The sequence below is a fragment of the Lithobates pipiens genome, unplaced genomic scaffold (assembly GCF_037356315.1).
Source record: "Lithobates pipiens isolate NorthernLeopardFrog02 unplaced genomic scaffold, aLitPip1_a1.2 Scaffold_22, whole genome shotgun sequence".
NCBI classification, from domain to species: domain Eukaryota; kingdom Metazoa; phylum Chordata; class Amphibia; order Anura; family Ranidae; genus Lithobates; species Lithobates pipiens.
The window spans coordinates 192,452,519-192,465,393 of NW_027507784.1; the positions used below are offsets into that span (position 1 = coordinate 192,452,519).

The following is a 12,875-nucleotide window of genomic DNA, read 5'->3' on the forward strand; positions in this document are numbered from 1 at the left end:
TCTCCTGTGTCATGTCCACAGTCTCTGACCATCTCCTGTGTCATGTCCACAGTCTCTGACCATCTCCTGTGTCATGTCCACAGTCTCTGACCATCTCCTGTGTCATGTCCACAGTCTCTGACCATCTCCTGTGTCATGGCCACAGTCTCTGACCATCTCCTGTGTCATGGCCACAGTCTCTGACCATCTCCTGTGTCATGGCCACAGTCTCTGACCATCTCCTGTGTCATGTCCACAGTCTCTGACCATCTCCTGTGTCATGTCCACAGTCTCTGACCATCTCCTGTGTCATGTCCACAGTCTCTGACCATCTCCTGTGTCATGTCCACAGTCTCTGACCATCTCCTGTGTCATGTCCACAGTCTCTGACCATCTCCTGTGTCATGTCCACAGTCTCTGACCATCTCCTGTGTCATGTCCACAGTCTCTGACCATCTCCTGTGTCATGTCCACAGTCTCTGACCATCTCCTGTGTCATGTCCACAGTCTCTGACCATCTCCTGTGTCATGTCCACAGTCTGACCATCTCCTGTGTCATGTCCACAGTCTCTGACCATCTCCCGTGTCATGTCCACAGTCTCTGACCATCTCCCGTGTCATGTCCACAGTCTCTGACCATCTCCCGTGTCATGTCCACAGTCTCTGACCATCTCCCGTGTCATGTCCACAGTCTCTGACCATCTCCCGTGTCATGTCCACAGTCTCTGACCATCTCCTGTGTCATGTCCACAGTGTCTGACCATCTCCCGTGTCATGTCCACAGTCTCTGACCATCTCCCGTGTCATGTCCACAGTCTCTGACCATCTCCCGTGTCATGTCCACAGTCTCTGACCATCTCCCGTGTCATGTCCACAGTCTCTGACCATCTCCCGTGTCATGTCCACAGTCTCTGACCATCTCCCGTGTCATGTCCACAGTCTCTGACCATCTCCCGTGTCATGTCCACAGTCTCTGACCATCTCCTGTGTCATGTCCACAGTCTCTGACCATCTCCTGTGTCATGTCCACAGTCTCTGACCATCTCCTGTGTCATGTCCACAGTCTCTGACCATCTCCTTTACATCTCCTTTATCATGCCCATACTGACTATATCCTGTTGGTTGTCAATAACAGCGCTTTGGTAATTTTGGGGTACACACTTTAGCATCCCCCCCCTGATAATCTGACCATGACTGCCATAAAATGTTTGATCACCATTTCCCAAATCATCTCTGACCAGGTGTCTGACAAGATCCCCAGAAATGTAATTTCTCAAGAGCTGTGTTCTTCCATTCATTCCTGAATTTCTTTGTGAAATCTAGCTTACTGGCTCACATAACACTGCTCATTGCTCTGTTATTACTGTAGAACAGGGCCTTAGGTTCACTCTGCACTCAATTGTCAAGGACAGAAGGAGCCTAAATGTCACAAACACTTTTGTGTACTCGGATTCCTGCTTTGATATTGCATAGGCCTCAAGCCGGTCAGGGAAATAGCTGAAAAATATGCCTGATTGTGAAATGTTGAAAAGGCTCATAGGTTCTGTGTTTCCCATTACCTCTCACCATGGTACAGGGAGAAAGTTAATCGTGCCTTTCACAGGTTCAAATCAAAGGCCACGGCTGCCTGCATCGAGCTGGCCATACATTGGTAGATTATCGTACAAACGTTTGAATGAAAAATCTTGTCAGGACATTCAATGTCAGCAGAGGCTTGATGAATGTCATGCGAAAAGTATCAAAATAGCATTTGCTTTTAGTATTCGATTTTGGAATGGAATTTCCCCAACAAGAAACAACTATACTGATAGAAATTTGCTTGTTAGAAAAATATTTTCCTTATTCAAATTTCTACTACATTTGAAACAGTTGTCCATTTGACCTCATTAAATAAATTGAGTTTTCCAAAATCAAACATTTTGGAAGAAAATTCTACTTATATATGGGTAACTTCACAACAAGGAAGCAGATAAGAAAAAAAAAAAAAAAAAAAAAAAAAAAAAAAACAGAAGCCTCTTCTTGGCAACATACTCAAACTTTGGGGGGTACACAATTCTATTTGGGCAGGTATTGCACTGCAGTGCCTACCCATCACGCTGGCTCTCAATGAACACAAAATTTGCATGTCAAATATAATGATCGTATACAGTATGAATAGACGTTTCCTGTAACTGATAGTCTCATTCTTACATTACACATGGCTGTGTCCCAATACATTATTTTTCAGTTACAGAAAATCATTACGAGATCACTCTTTTGAAAGTTCAGTGAGACTTATGTTAATAAGTAGCTGAAGACATGTACTTTACTTTGTTGTAGCCTGACTGAGACAGCGACAAGGTAAAAATTTGCTTAAGTCTGCAAGCGGCTGGCAGTCACATGATTCAGACACCCCCAGCTAGTGATGCCTGGCACTTCCTGTGCACAGATGGGTTTACATTGCTTGTGGTTTCCCAATCTTCAGTGCTCCTTATGGATTGTAAGTGAAAAGCCCCCATACACACTATCAGATTTTCTGCTGATTTTTGTCTTTAGATTTACCAAAACCATGAAAAATCCAATTGCTTCTCGGGGGATCAGGAAGGAATTTTTTCCCCTGCTTTAGCAAATTGGATCATGCTCTGCTGTTTTTTTTGGCCTTCCTCTGGATCAACTCTCGGTATAGAATCGGGTATATGGGATTATATGATATTATTATTATTATTTGTTTTTTTTTTTGTGTTTGAACTAGATGGACTTGTGTCTTTTTTCAACCTAACTATGTAACCATGTAACCATGTAGTGCAAGGGCCTGTCTGATTGCATACAAATTGAAACTCCTAAGGTTTGACTTTATATTATATGGTTTTGGTAAATCAGCAGAAAATCGGATAGTGTGTATGGGGCTAAAGAAGACGTGAAGTGAAAGAATTTGTGTCATTTTAACTTAGTGTACAAGTCAGATTTTCCTAGGCACAGGGGTGTATCAGCTAAAGCACATTAAAAAAAAAAAAAAACTTAAAAAAAAAAAAAAACTTAAAAAATGTAAAGAAATATATTTGTCAGTCTGCTAGTTTACAGAACAGGAAATTCCAAACCTTTTAAAAAAATATTGTGGTTAAAGACAAAATATTAGGGAACATACGAATAGTTTCTAATCTATAATACATAGATTTTCAGATAAACACTTACCTGTGAGCTTTGTAAGTTGCGTCTACTTAATAGAGAACGCAGAGCAGTTTCTGAAGGGTAGAATTATCAGTCTGCAAGCATTTACAGAACTTCTCCTTTCCTCTCTGAGTAATGCAGCCACTTCCTCGTGTGGGCGGAGGTGCTTAAAGCAAAAAAAAAAAAAGCGAACCACAAATAAGCCAACATTTTCTCCCTCCCCCTGCTGTTTGACTGCTCCTTCCTCTGTTAGAACTCAGACGGTATAACATCTGGAAGCCTGTTTTAACCAAAGTTTTCCAAAAACTACAACAAAGACTCCTGTGTCTTAGATGAATTCTAGAATTTAACTTTAACTTGTACTGTGTTTTTTCTTATTGCTTTCTTTTTTTTCTTTACAATTTCTTGGCCATTTGGACATTTTATATATGGTATTTTTGTTATTATATCCACAGTATTAGTTTGTACTGAACCACAGAAGATGAGGAAACTGATGAATATTAATGCCATCCACCATTCAGCCTAGTTTCACATATGTGCAATGAGGGAACCAGCGCGATTCCAGCGCCAGTTCCCGCATCGCATATCTCCCACAGGCAGCTCACACTGCCCTCTGCGAACCGCTGCGGGTGTCAATACATTGTTAATGACACCCCCAGATCGGTTTACAGATCGCAGTGCGAACTGTGAACTCGCACATGAATTCGATCTAATGGGTGAGAACACCCATGCGTTTTCAATTCTAGTGTGGGGGAAAAAAAGTTCCTGCACCATTTTCATGCGAATCCACTGCCATACCAACCCAACATTTAGAGTAGGGAATGAGGGACACCTACTGGTAAATGTATGTAGGCATAGGACACACCCCCTACCACACCCCCTTAAAGGAGAATTAACCCCAAAAAAAAAAAAATGTAATCCACAAGGGCTTTTTTTTTTTTTTAAATACTGCTATACCTTTATACTGGCTTTTAACCGCTTCAGCCCCGGAAAATTTTACCCCCTTCCTGTCCAGGCACTGCAACGATTTAACTGACAATTGCGCGGTCGTGCGATGTGGCTCCCAAACAAAATTTTCATTTTTTCCCCACAAATAGAGCTTTCTTTTGGCGTTATTTGATTGCCTCTGCGATTTTTATTTTTTGCGCTATAAACAAAAAAAGAGCGACAATTTTGAAAAAAATTAATAATTTTTTACATTTTGCTATAATAAATATCCCCCAAAAATATATCAAACAAACATATTTTTTCCTCAGTTTAAGCCGATACGTATTCTTCTACATATTTTTGGTAAAAAAAATAAAAATAAATCGCAATAAGCATTTATTGATTGGTTTGCACAAAAGTTATAGCGTTTACAAAATAGGGAATAGTTTTATGGCATTTTTATTAATAACTTTTTTTTTTAAACTAGTAATGGCGGCGATCAGCGATTTTTACCATGTCTGCAGCATTATGGCGGACACATCTGACATTTATGACACATTTTTGAGACCATTGTCATTTATACTGCAATCAGTGCTATACATATGCACTGATTCCTGTGTAAATGACACTGGCAGTGAAGGGGTTAACCACTAGGGGGCAGTGTAAGGGTGACATGTGTCCTGGGTAGTGTTTCTACCTGTGGAGTTGTGGCTACGTGTGACACGATACTGATCTCTGCTCCCGATCACAGGTAGCAGAGATCAGTGACACAGTCACTAGGCAGAACGGGGCGATGCTTGTTTACATCATCATCTCCCCTTTCTTCTTCTCCGTGAGGCGATCGTGGGTATCCCTGTGGCGATCGAGTCCACGGGACCCACGACCCGGCTCATAGAGGTCCCGGCCGGTACGCATGCGATGGCATGGTGGCAAATTTAAAGGTACATACAGCTACGCCCATTTGCCCAGCCATGCCATTCTGCCAACGTACATCGCCGCGCGCCGTTCGGGAACCGGTTAAAATGTACAAATGCAGCACTTTAGAAATGAGATGAAAGCTTTAGCACTGGGAAACACTTTTTGAAAGATAAAAAGGGAATTTTATATACAACTATATAGATCAGACCAAAATGAGGGACAAATGAGGGGGAATGAGGGACAGAGGGACATTCCTCCAAATCAGGGACAGTCACTCAAAATCAGGGACAGTTGGGAGCTATGCAATGCGAGTTCAGCCATACAACTGTATGGCTGAACTTGCACTGCACAGACGTCGCATGTGATCGGCACCTGTGGTGCGGGTGCGAATCACATGCGCGGTCTAAGATAACACATATGTGAACCTAGGCTTAACCTCTTGAGATCCGCGCTATAGCCGAATGACGGCTACAGTGCGGACCTGCTTTGCCGAGACTACGTCTATTGATGTTGTCCCGTGCACGAGCGGCCTGCGCGCCCCCTGAGGGGTGCGCGCTCTGTGATTGGCGAGTCTATGAGACTCGCCTGATCACAGATCCGAGCAAGGGGTCGATTCCGACCCCTTACCACGTGATCAGCTGTCAGCCAATGACAGCTGATCATGTGACAAAACAGAGCCGGTAATCGGCTATTTTTCCTCCTTGCGCTGACAGAGAAAAAAAAAGGCGGCCGTGATCGGGACATCAGTCCCGATCACGGCCAGCGTATCAGTGCCCACCTGCCCCCTGCCAGTAACCCCCAGTTAATTAAAAAAGTGCCACCCAGCAGTGCCCATAGTGCCACCCAGCAGTGCCACCTATCAGTGCCCACAGTGCCACCTATCAGTGCCCACAATCTGCCTCAACAACATTGCTGCACCTCAGTGCCACATATCCGTGCCCATCAGTGTCATCTACCAGTGCCCATCAGTGCCGCCCATCAGTGCCACCTATCAGAACCCATCAGTCCCATCTATCAGTGGTACCCATCAGTGCCCCTTACTGCCACCCGTCCGTGCCACCTATCAGTGCCCATCTTGCCCATCAGTGCCGCCTTATCTGTGCCCATCAGTACTGCCTTATCTGTGCCTATCGGTGCCACCTTATCAGTGCCCACCAGTGCCGCCTCATCAGCGCATTTCAATGAAGGAGAAAAATGACCTGTTTGCAAAATTTTCTAACAAACTATTAAACATGATTTTGTATTTTTTTTTATTTTGCATCTTTTTTTGTTTGTTTAGCAAAAAATAAAACTCCCAACTGTAATTATATACCACCAAAAGAAAGCTCTTTTTGTGGGGAAAAAAATGATAAAAATTTCATTTGGGTACAGTGTTGTATGGCCGCGCAATTGTCATTCAAAGTGCATCAGCGCTGAAAGCTGAAAATTGGTCTGGGCAGGAGGGGGGTTTAAGTGCCCAGTAAGCAAGTGGTTAAAGTAATACTAGCCACATAATATAAAGCCTAGAATTAATGTATTTAGCAGTGAAGATAAGTGAACTTAGGCTGGGTTCACACGGGAGAAGGCAGCGGCCCACAGCAGGAGTCCAGTCCCCCATTCACCGTTTCAGGGCTGAATTCGGACCTGAAACGGACCAAAAAACACAGAGGACTCCTATGCAATTTGCACCGGAGCCTCTGCGGAGATGTGTGAGCCAGCTCCATAGAGAGTCGGTCACAGTCTCCTGCTATGCGAAGAATCCCGCAATAGTGTGAACCCCCGCCTTAGGGCCTGTTGACACTAGTGTGTCTTCCTATACTGCAATACACAACAGTGGAAACCACATTCTTCGGGACCCGTTCACTTCAATGCAGCGCAGCTGCAGCACGTTTTTTGAAAAGGTGCAGATGCAGCACGATTTGGCCCCACAGACTTCAATGAAAATGCACAAAAAACATGTGTACAATGCATGTATATGGGTTTTTGGTGCTTTTTTTGGAAGCGTTGTGTGTAAAATCCAGCCTCCTTTTTCAGAAAAAAAAAGCATCAGAATGAAAAGCGCGAGATGTTGCACTGCAAAAAACGCACTGAAAAATGCATTATGCTGCAGCTGCACTAGTGTGAACCTAGGCTTAGGGCCCTTTCACTCCAGAGCCATTGTGCTGCGTTGCATGGCGCTGCCCAGTACAACCATAATGCATCATCAAGAGAAATACAGTATGTGCTGCATTGTCTTGCATTGCGCTAAAATGAAGCGTGCATAATTTTTGAGCAATGCATCGCTGTAACAATGCTCTACAGTGAATCCCAGTGAAATGCAATAAAGTTTAACAAAAATAGGATTTTTACAACAGCTTACCTGTAAAATCCTTTTCTTGGAGTACATCATAGGACACAGAGCCTTAAGTATTTACTTAGAGGGTTATAGCTACCTTCAGGTGTTGACACTGGCACACCCAATACAGGAAGTTGACTCCCCTATAAACCCTCCTCCTTTCAGGAGTACCTCAGTTTTTGTAGCCAAGCAATATACTTAAACCCCATAAAAGAAGAGGAGTGGGACCTCTGGGTCCTATGATGTACTCCAAGAAAAGGATTTTACAGGTAAGCTGTTATAAAAATCCTAATTTTCTTTATCGTACATCATAGGACACAGAGCCTTAAGTATTTACTTAGTGGGACGTCCCATAGCAATGCCACTTGAGTGGAGGGAGACACAACCCATAGGGCACCCCCAGACCTTGAGGACTCATACTGCTGCCTACAGCACACTGTGCCGAAGGCAATATCCTCATTCCTTCTTGCATCCACTTGGTAAAATTTTGTGAATGCATGGACCGAAGACCAATTTACGGTCTTGCAGATCTGAGCAAAGGAGGCCTGGTGACGCACTGCCCAAGAAGCACTAACCGCACTGCCCAAGAAGCACTAGCACGTGCCTTAACTAGAATAGGGGGAATGTTACCCCTTAAATCATAAGTTTGAATTATAACTTGCCGAATCCTCTTAGCAACAGTGTATTTCAACACTGCCTGTCCTTTTTTAGGACCCTCTGGCAGAATAGATAAGACATCAGTCTTACGAATCTGAGCAGTTTAAATAGATTTCCACTGCTCTAACTGCATCAAGACAATGTAGTGATGTTTCTTCCCTGGAACATGGTTTTGGGAAAAATTATGGCAGGACAATATCTTCATTCAGATGAAAGCCTGAAACCACTTTTGGCAAAAAGCCTGGAGAAGCCACCACTCTGTCCTCATGAATAATCAAATATGGCTCTTTACAAGAAAGAGCAACCAATTCTGAAACCCTCCTTACTGAGGATATAGCTACCAAAAATATCAGCTTCCTAGTCAGGACTAAGGGAAAATGCTGTAATGGTTCAAATGGCGGATTTTGTAACATTGACAAAACTAAATTCAAGTCCCAAGGGGTTAAAGGGTGATTTAGCTGGCAGATTCATCCATTTCCCCCTTGCATAAAACCCCGGACTAAAGAATGCGTAGCAAGCGGTCTTTGAAATAAAACCGACAAGGCTGAGACTTGGCCTTTAATAGTACTTAGGGCCAACTTCATCTCTATGCCCAATTGTAGAAAGGCAAGGATTCTGCCTATAATATATCTCAGAGGGTGGCAACCCGTGGATTCACGCCAGGAAACATAAGCTTTCCAAACTCTATAATATACAGCTCTAGAAACTGGTTTCCTTGCATTGATTAAAGTTGAAATAACAGACCTGGAAAGCCAACGTTTCTTCAGAATGTGGGTTTCAATAGCCAAGCTGCTAAATTTAGCATTCATAAAGTAGGATGGAATATCGGCCTCTGCAATAGCAGGTCTGGCCTTAGTGGGAGAGGCCAAGGACCCTCCACTGGCATCTTTACGATCTCTATGTACCATGACCTTCTGGGCCATGCTGGTGCTACCAGAATTACCAGCTTTCTTTCCAGATTGGTCCTGCAAAGAAGTCGAGGCAGCAACTGAATCGGGGGAAAAGCGTAGATCAGTGAAAACTGATCCTACTGGGTTACCAGTGCAACTGTTCCGTATGCGAGTGGATCCCTTGTTCTGGACACAAAGTTGACTAACTTCATGTTGAATCTGGACGCTGAAGATCTATGTCCAGAGTCCCCCATCTTTGGCAAACAGCCCGAAACACTTTGGGGTGGAGAGACCATTCCCTTGAGAAAAAACTGCTGGCAACTTGATAGTCCGCCTGCCAATTTTCTACTCCCGGAATGAATACTTCCGATAGGGATGAGACATTCCTTTTTGCCCAAATTAGGATATGGTTCACCTCTCTCTGAGCCGAGAGACTCTTGGGTGCCCCCCTTGGCGATTGATATAGGCTACAGCCGTGGCATTGTCGGATTGAATCCAGACTGGACAATTCTTTAACCTGGAGGTCCTGGTTTTCAGAGTCAGATACACTGCCCGAATCTCTAGAACAGGGATCCTCAAACTACGGCCCTCCAGCTGTTGCGGAACTACACATCCCATGATGCATTATAAAACTCTGACATTCACAGACATGACTGGGAATGATGGGAATTGTAGTTCCTGAACAACTGGAGGGCCGTAGTTTGAAGACCCCTGCTCTAGAATGTTGATAGGCAGGGCTCTTTCGAGTTTTGACCACTGTCCCTGGACAGTCGTCTCCTCTAGTACCACTCCCCAGCCTGAGAGGCTGGCATCTTTCGTTACTACTTTCCAGATTATTGGTCTGAAGGATTTCCCCTTCAGCAAATTCTGGCTTCGTAACCACCAACTGAGGCTTTGAGACACTCTTGCGGACAGCCGCATTAGCAAGTTCAAAGCTTGGATAGTCTTATTCTAAGCAGAGAGGATTCTGTTTTGCAACAGTCTTGAATGGAACTTGGCATAGGGGACTGCTTTGAATGAAGCTACCATCTTTCCTAACAACCTTATGCAAAGGCGAGCTGAAGGATTTGCTTGTATGGAGCTGATCTTTGCTGGAGGCAAGAACACCCTTTTCTGGGCTGTATCTATGATCAGGCCTAAGCAATCCAGCCTTCTTACTGGTTTTAAGGAAGACTTCTCTAGGTTGAGGATCCAACCAAGACTTTCCAGGTAACTGGTTGTAATGCGTACACTTTGTCTTAAGTGAGTCACTGACTGGTCTATTAACAATAGATAGTCTAGATACGCCAACACTGTTATGCCCTGTGCCCTCAACCTGGCTAGAGGTGGGGCCAGTATTTTTGTGAATACCCATGGTGCTACGGCTAGCCCGAAGGGTAAGGCCGCAAAATGAAAGAGACTTTGTTCCACTTCGAATCGCAGAAACCTTTGGTGAGCGAAAAATATAGGGACATGCAGATATGCGTCCCTGATGTCGATGGACGCCAGAAGTTCTCCACCTTGTAGGATGGAGACCACTGACCTGATCGATTCCATTCGAAATCAGCGAATTTTTAGGAAACGATTTAGATTTTTTTAGATTTAGAATGGGCCTAACATCCCCATTCGGCTTTGCCACCGCAAACAGGCCTAAATAGAAACCCAAACCCTGCTCTTCTGTGGGGATCTGCACGATCACCCCCTGAGTCAACAATCCGTTCAATGCTTGAAACAGGGATTGTCTTTTCCCTGGATCCTTGGGAACATTTGATCTCAGAAAGTGTGATGGTGGAAACTCCCGAAACTCTAGTTTGTATCCTAGAGTCACTGTGGAGAAAGCCCATCTGTCTTGAGTTTCACTCTGCCAGACTTCTGCTAAATGCAGAAGTCTTCCCCCCACCTTGGTGAGGGGAGATGCCTCTTCCTGAAGAGGTCTTAGTATTCTGATTTGTAGTCTTGCAGCTCCAGGTCTTCCTTTGAGCCTGGGCCTGACCCTGAGATTTTCCTCTGGAATCTGACGTGGAAACCGTCGCCACTGCCTAGAGGCGGATGCGCTTGGGGCAGGAGAGAAAGTCCGTTTAAATGAAGGACATTTATAATTTTTGACTGGAAAAAGAGTACTCTTTCCACTGGAAATTGTTTTGATGTATTTATCCAAATCATCGCCAAATAGTCGCTCCCCATGTAATGGGAAACTAGACAGTAGGTTTTGTTTTTGCAGGGTGCTTCAGCAGATCAATCCTTTAGCCAAAGGGTCCTACGCATGTGTACTAGCACAAGTGCAAGGCGAGACACCTGGTGAATAGAATCCTTCATAGCATCTATGGCAAAACATAATGCTTTTGGTAAATTGGCCAACTCATTGGCCTGTTGTGCAGGGAGCTCGTTAAGGCCCTCTGTGAACTGGTCTTTTAAGGACTGACAGAGGCCTATATCTGCAATTGCAGGCTGAGCAACAGACAGTACCTGCTAAAGAAAAAGAGGATTTTAACAGGAATTCCAACTTTTTATCTGTTGGATCCTTTAGCATTTGTGCATTGTCCACTGGACAAGTTAAACTTTTATTCACACTGGAAATCGCAGCATCTTCTGCTGGAACTTTCAATTTTTTGGTGAATTTTTCCTTGATAGGATAGAGAACTGAGAATCTCTTTCAAGGGAGAAAATGCTTATCCGGATGATCCCATTCGGTAGAAGTAAGCTTCCCTAGTAATGTGTGGACTGGAAACGCATGCACTGGTTGTGAAGGTTTCAAGGAACCCAAAGAAGAAACAAGACCTTCAGCTGATTCTGTTAGGGGTAACATGAAAGTGGAGCGAACCATGTCTAAGGATTTGTACCTCAGGATGTGAAGCTGAAACTTCAACTGTTTCCTCCTCATCGGAGTAATCTGTTTTTCCCAATCATTTGAGGGAATCACCTCATCCTGACCAAACTGTTCCCCTGGTAAGGGGTTTGGAGTGGGAGAGAGGGATCTAGCATGCTTCTTATCCCCTTTAATTGAGGATGTGATCAAAGCCACTAATCTTCCTTCTAAGCCCTACAAGGCAGAGGAAAATGCATCTTCAGTCACGTATACAGGGGCTGAAGTGTGAAAAGCAGTTGCACCACCAATTGCTTCCAATGACTCACCCTGGCTTGCCATGTCAGGTATCTGGAGAGGATGACAATGTGGAGGCATGTCTGGAGTTCCCAGCGCCTGGGGGTGGTTTTGGTGCCTTAGTAGTAAGCCTTGAAGCCATAGTGAAAAGCACAAAAAGCAAAAGGTACTCTAAGAACTGTTCTATTTATTTGAACAATAGTAAGAAAAACAGTGGTAGCATAGAATATAAAAAGAGGTACAGTAGTTGTACGACATCTCTGTTATAGGGATAAGAGGGCTGAAGTGTAAAGCCTGAACAGCAGTACTGCTGAAGAGAGCCAGGTGGCTTGGTATTTTTCTGTTTATTATTACGTTGTTGCTGTGGAAAGCTGAAACCCCTGTGTGGGAAACCCACCTGTTATTGGACTTGTTTTCTTTTACTTTTAATAAAAGTGGGCAAACAAGCCCTTAAATGGCATGACTGGCCTGGACTCTGCTCACTGGAGTGCTCTACACAGAGGCTAAATAACCCCCAAATATCACAAGTGGTGGAGAATGCGGGCATAACTGAAGATCCTTGCATATACCAGTGAGCTATTGCCAGAAACTGCCTGTGTTCTGCAGTCTGTGCAGCAGGTGGTATACCTGGAAGGGAGCGGCCCCTTAAAGAGACAGTGCTCCTGTTGTTGCTGTGTGTGGTGGAGTGTCTGCAAATATGGAAAGTCCACCAGTGTTTGAATCGGCAGTGGATTGGTGCAAGCGGCACCTGGCAGGAATGGACCAAGCTAAAGGGGAAGGCAAGCCAACCTTTGTTACAAAGAGAGAGCTGCCGGATGTCCATACTTGGGAGAGGGGTGTTGTTGCCCCTGGCAACACTGTTGTAGTTAAACCAGCAGCTGTTGCAAAAAGTGTGAAACTGACACAGCTTGATACAGGGTCCAGCGGAGGGAAGCCTGGGTTAAGTGCCAGAAGAGAGGCTGAT

General features: G+C 44.4%; 1 protein-coding gene across 3 annotated transcripts in view; it reads right to left on the bottom strand.

The window, feature by feature from the left end:
* ARPC1B (actin related protein 2/3 complex subunit 1B) overlaps window positions 1-3,307 on the bottom strand; it is a 91,523-nt gene extending 88,216 nt beyond the window's left edge. The window contains exon 1 of one of the 3 annotated variants that reach the window (XM_077448760.1): window positions 3,151-3,307. The gene's annotated coding sequence lies outside the window, so the exon portion shown is untranslated. The remainder of the gene's footprint in view (window positions 1-3,150) is intronic. The other 2 variants (XM_077448761.1, XM_077448759.1) reach the window with 2 other exon arrangements.
* Window positions 3,308-12,875: the final 9,568 nt, after the last annotated feature.